General features: G+C 30.3%; 1 pseudogene; it reads right to left on the bottom strand.

Moving 5' to 3' along the window:
- Window positions 1-1,065: 1,065 nt before the first annotated feature.
- LOC125828063 (probable 2-oxoglutarate/Fe(II)-dependent dioxygenase) lies at window positions 1,066-5,809 on the bottom strand (annotated as a pseudogene).
- Window positions 5,810-6,415: the final 606 nt, after the last annotated feature.

Consider the following 6,415-nt stretch of genomic DNA (forward strand, 5'->3'; position numbering starts at 1 on the left):
CAAAGAAAAAGTGATGAACCTCACTTGTCGACCTACTACTTCCGCTCCCGATGACACCGACGACGAGAGTGATGAGGATGATTATGTAGATCTCACTCCCTAGTTTAGATCTCTGGACATTTATGAACTTTTTGAAATTTTGAAACGAATTTTAAAAGACTTTATAAGTCTTTAATTTATGATTTAGATACTTTTGAATGTTATTTTAAGTTTGTTGTTTTATGTTTTGTTTAGATTGTTTATAATTGTGTGTTTTTAATTGGGCTGGATAGTGTAGAATTGAATTGAATTTTATTTGCAGGTGGGCAATTTCTGCTGTCAAAAATATTGCAGAAAAAGCGACGGACAACGTGGTTTAGTCCGTCGCTTTTCTGGGTTTTAATTTTTTTTAAAAACCCAGAAAAACGACGGACATAGTGGTTTCGTCCGACGCTTTTCTGGGTTTTTAAAAATAAAATTTCCAGAAAAGCGACGGATAGTGTCCTTTTGTCCAAAATTTGTAAATTCAATTTATGTCAATGTTTGATCTATTGAATTGATAATTATGAGTAAGCCAAATCTCAGCCATTTGAAATTTTATCACTAGATGTTGATCGAAGTCAACTCTTAACTTAGAAATTTTCAAATTTCCATCCAACGACTAAAATCTCATTTGAAAACCTTGAAATCCGAACCAAAGGTCCAACCAACCGAAAAATCACATTCTAGAGCTAATAAAAACAGACATAATTCCATTTCGAGCTCATCTTCATCAAATATTGACATAAGTCAACCTTTCCTACTTCCAAAATTAAAAACTCTCTTAACTCCTTGTCCAAATGCCTCAGGAACCATCAACCCACTCCCCCAGACAAAAAATACCCAAATCAAACTACGGAGAGGGGTAAAACAGTCAAAACACACAAATTGAAGATTTATAAGAGTAATATTGGAATTTTACAACCTTCACCAGCAATTTTATTTACATGCAAACACGCTTAAGGTTTTCGGAACAAATCTAGTATCAACGAATTAAAATCATGCAATTATTCAAAGTGTTACATTAATAACGTATTCTCTTTGTCCTTAGAATTTAATGAAGTATTCAGCAACAATACCAATTTGCTTGAATTTTACAGGATTTCGAGGAGTGACGAGTCTCCGTGCTGGAGTTAAATGATAGTCCCTTTTTGGTTTAAAAAATGTAGCGATGGGTAATCTTTCCTTGTTTGGATTAAGAACTGGTCGATGTTCAACACCTTTATAAATTTCATTCGTCACTATATGTACAATAACATTGACGAATTAGTGTACTTGACATAAATATAATTTCGAAAAAAGTGAATATTATGAACTCAATTATAATAAAAAAAAATGTTATCAGGTAAAAATATTCTATACTTCTTCACTACTCGTATAGGCAATGTGGAAGAAAGATATTGATAAGGTGTCATTAAGTCATAATGCCATTAATTAAGGAAGCTGTGTTTCTTTTCATTTCAAATAGATTGGATAAGATAAACCAAAGTGGTGTTAATGTACATTGTAGTGTCATATGGGGAAAATCTCATTAAGATAAATCAAAGTGGTGTTAATGTACATTGTAGTGACAATATGGTGTTAAACAAGGTGATTTTCTTCTCACATTCTCTCACATAGAGTTATTATTTCTACTAAATAAAGAAAAAGACAATTGAACATTTCATACATAAAATTGTGTACAAAATCGATGTTAAAAAATAAACAAAAGTTTGAAGGAGGACCAAAAGTGTATCAATATTGCAAACATCAGGACTATTACTGTTCCATGTGAAAACTCAAGATGACTATTTTGGGCTTTTTCTCTAAGTTAAATATATATAAGTGAAGCTCAAAATTTGAAGAAGTGATTTGTGGATTACCTCTAGCATGTCTCCAACGTTGATAACAATGGCATTTGGCAAAGGTGTAATAGAGATCCAAGCACCATCTTTCTTGATATGTAGACCTTCCACTTCATTTTGTTGAGAAAGTATGGTCAAGCCAGCAAGATCAGTGTGGGGGTTTAGCCCCATAACAACACCTTCTTGAGGACACTTAGGATTGTAATACATGCTCATTGCTTGCTCTCCTCCATCAAAAACTTCATTCAAATCTTCTCCTTTCATTCCTAATGATTTCGCCATTATTTTGAATATTTTCTCCGATAGTTCCTTCCATTCTGCTGAGTATGCTTCTAAGGTATCCCTTCATGAAATTAGAGAAAAATGATTTCCAACATAAGAGAATAAGCCACACAAGTTGTAGTATAGAAGTGTTGGATCGAAGGATGTAAAATGGGGTATAGATCCCTCTAAACTTGACATAAATTATTAGTTGTATATCTTATCAATAGTCTTAATTATTTTATGAAATTTGTTATTTGATTGCCTTTACCATCTAAACATGGATGTGGCAAAGAACGTGACTAAATTCTTTAAAGATTATAAAGAGGGAACAAACTCTGACCAAGTTTTCTTGTGAGAGAGAGTTTCTTGGAAGAAAATTAAATAATGTCTTGCAAAATTGAGAGGGAGGCAATTTAAAGCCAAAAATTTGTTACAGTAAAAGTGCTACAGTGTTGTTACAATGTCACCGGCAATAATTTTAGCCCATCTTTACTAATGTCATGGATGACATCATTTTTATGATGTCATTGTGATGCTAATGTAGCTTAAAATTTATGCCTTTTTCATTCTCAGATTCAAATTTGTTAGATGTCTGTGATTGATTGCTAGGGAGCTCAACGAAGTCGCCTTTCTTACTTGAGTTGGCCCTAGTTGTGCAGCTATAATTGATTTTTGTTGCAAAATGTAAAATTTGAGCGCAATTATTGGGATCAGATATCCTAGATTCTACATGAATCATTTTTACATTTCTGACATACATACTTCTGATGGATTTCAACTCTTATATCATTTACAATGGCCTTGGAGAGACAATCATGAATATCCAGTGTGTCCATGTGCCTTGTGGAAGACAACTTTGTGTATATATTCACAGAATATGAAACTTGTGGAAAAATTGTAAGAGTATAAGAATTTGGTGTTCTTTGTTTATTTTATTCTTTTGACAAAAGTATTCTTATCATTCTCGAACTGGTTGTGGAAGGATCTTAGCTTTGTGGCCATAAATAAGCCACCATTGATGTAAAAATCATTGAGGGAATTCAGAGACCAACTGCTTTCCCTAAAGGAGGAACCATAAATTTTTGTCAGTGTTATTTTTAAAAGTGAAGGCATTCATCCTTGCTCTTTGATAATCAAAATAATTATATTTTTGAGGTTCAAACGGTTGAAAAAGTCTTTTGTACTTGGTTGGGTGCATGTCACATTTTTTGGGTGAGATTATTTTATTAATCCACACGGTGGTATGGATAACATATGTTTGTGTTTGTTGGTCTTTATTAGGTTTAAACAAGCAAGATTGGATATTTGTGAGTATGGATTCATAAATTTTCTATGTATATGCAAGAGTTTTTTGGATAAAATTTGCAAAGTGTTCTTTTTAGCTACTTTCTAGGGGTTGAAATGTTAAAATTCGGGTTCAATTGGTAGAACCTATTGTCATGACCAGTACTAGCAGAAGAGATTTGATTAATCAATATTTCTTTTTCAAAAGTATGTGGTCTAAAGTAGCAGTCAAAAGCCACGCTTCAATTTTTTCTTCTTGCAATGTGGCTGCAACTAGCACCATAAAAAATACGCTGGAGATGGAAAGCTCCGTCAACTTTCCATTTATTTTTTCACAAAACACAAGCACAATATGTCCAATACCAAGCAAATCAATTTCTTCACTCACACCTCAATAATTTCTTTCAGCTGAGGATCCTTCTCTAGTGACTCGACCTACTTTAAAATTGATAGTGTATATCCGCTAATACAAATTAAATCCGAATTTTGACATTCCAACCCACAGGAAGTAGCTAAGAAGATACTTAGTCCTGCAACAAATTTTATACAAAAAACTTCTGCATATACATGCAAATTTTATGAATTCATACTCATAGATACCCGATCTTACTTGTTTAAACATCTTAAAGACAAACAAACACAAATATATGTTACATATATCACGGTGTGGATTAATAAAATAATATCATCCATACATGAGGCATGCATCCAGCTAAGTAGAAAAGACTTTTTCAACTATTTGAACCTCAAAACTATAATTCTTTTGATTATCAAAGAGCATGAATGCATGTCTTCACATTCCAAAATTGCACTGACAAACATTCAGGGCTCCTTCTTTGGAAAAACCTGTTAATCTCTAAATTCCCTCAATGATTTTTACATCAATAGTGTGCATCTACAGTCACAAAACTGAGATTCTTCCACCAATAGTGCGAGAAGCATACAAATAGTTTTGTCGAGTTTTTTTCAATGAACACCAAATTCCTATGCTTTTACAATTTTCTCAAAAATTTCATATTTCGTGGATATATATACAATAGTTTGCCTTCCATAAGCAAGATGGACACAAAAGACTCACATGATTGTCCCTTCAAGACCATTGCTAATGGTACAAAAGTTGGAATTCATCAGAAGCTTATGTGCCAAAGTGAAAAAATATTTCCTGCGCAATTCAGGACATTTGATCCCAATAGATGCCGCTCAAATTTTATTTTTGTAAGTATGTGTTTTTTCCTGAATTAACCCATAATGATTCAATAAAATGGTTTAAATAAGTATCGTTAATTTTTTAATTTTTTTAGCTTAAAATTAAAAAATTGCTATAAAACTTAATTAAAAATTATTTAAATTGATTGAGTGACTTTCTTAGTGAATAATTAATAATTGAATGATTTTTACGTTATAAATAAAATTGAGTATAATTTAATGACCTTTTCAAAGAACTATTCATACTTTACTAACAAAACATTATCTCATGTTATTTTTGGTAAAGGTGAAGGCTACAATGACTAAATGTGAAATAAATTTATTTTATCTATTTCTAAATATGTATAACAACAATAGTTATTCCTTATTATTAGTGTCAAATAAAAGGATAATTATTTGTTTGATATAAATTTTTGTATTGTAATACTTCGTCCTCCGTCCATTTTTATTTATACAATATTGATTCGCTTAAAAAGTAATAAAGTATAACAATAATTTTATTATAGCATTTTTTAATATAATAAACAAATATAATAAAAATTTTATTATATCATTTTTTAAATATAATAAATTCACTATTTTGACAAATGCATTAGGAAAATAACTATTTGTTAATAATAAAAATAAATTAATAGTAAATGATAAATAATCTTTTTAATTATCAAACTAAATAAGTAAAAAATAAATATCTATTGTACAGTAGACAAATAGAAATGAACTAAAAAATATTTAAAAATAATATCCTATTGATAAAGTCATTTTGGTGGTGACACTAGGTCCATGTCATCATGACCTTCCAATAATTAATCAGTCTATACACTATAGAATTGATAAAAATTATTTCCTCAGTTTGACTTGACACAGAATTTAAGAAAATAAAAAAGATTTTTGAATCTTGTGATTTAAATTAAAGATATATTAAATGTATAAAATTGTCCTTTAATTTTGTGGTCTTAAATATACCACGTGAAAAATTAAAATTAAAATATTACCAAAAATAACATGAGATAATTTTTAGTTAGTAAACTATGAATAATTCTTTAATCTTGTGGTCTTAAATATACCAGGTGAAAAACTGTAATTAAAAGTTTGCCTATCCAGCTCTTTATGTTTTGTTCATCACATGACACTAAAACCTGACCATATCCTTCCATACTTCTTTCAATTTGGTCAAACTTTTTCTTCTCTTCCATGGGTAAATTTAAGAACCCTTGGATTTCTAACTTCACTTTCTCTAATAGTGAACAACTCACTCCACGATTCATTATCTAAATATAAAAGTCATAAAAAAATCACTATTTTTATTAGTTTTTTCATTGACAAATGTCTAGTAGCTATTTTCATAAATATTTTAGTAAATGACACAAATTAATAGTTTTATCTTTGAATCATTCACAACTTTAAAAACACTATTTTATTTGACTAACGAAACTTAAATACATTTCAATTTTGCAACATGAGTGATATATACCCTTAAATTCTCGTCAAGTTTAAGGGTGTTTTCAACACTTCTCTCGACTTTAATTTTTATTAAGAGTTTCATGGTCATACAAGAATTTGAGACTACATGTTATGTCTTGTGGCAGATCAGGGTTGTATCTAAGTTTAGTTAGTAAAGTAGAATGGTGTTTTTAAAACTGTCAATAGTTTGAGAACAAAACTAATAACTTGTGGCAAGTTTTGAGGTGTTTTCAATACTTTTCTCGAAGAAAAATAGTACTCCTAATTATTTCACGTAGATAAATTAGAAAGTTTCCTACTATTTTAATGAGAATTAGTTTCACCATGCATTGAGCTGA

This window comes from Solanum verrucosum, unplaced genomic scaffold, assembly GCF_900185275.1.
Source record: "Solanum verrucosum unplaced genomic scaffold, falcon-dt-bn FXZP01000078.1, whole genome shotgun sequence".
Taxonomy (NCBI): Eukaryota; Viridiplantae; Streptophyta; class Magnoliopsida; order Solanales; family Solanaceae; genus Solanum; species Solanum verrucosum.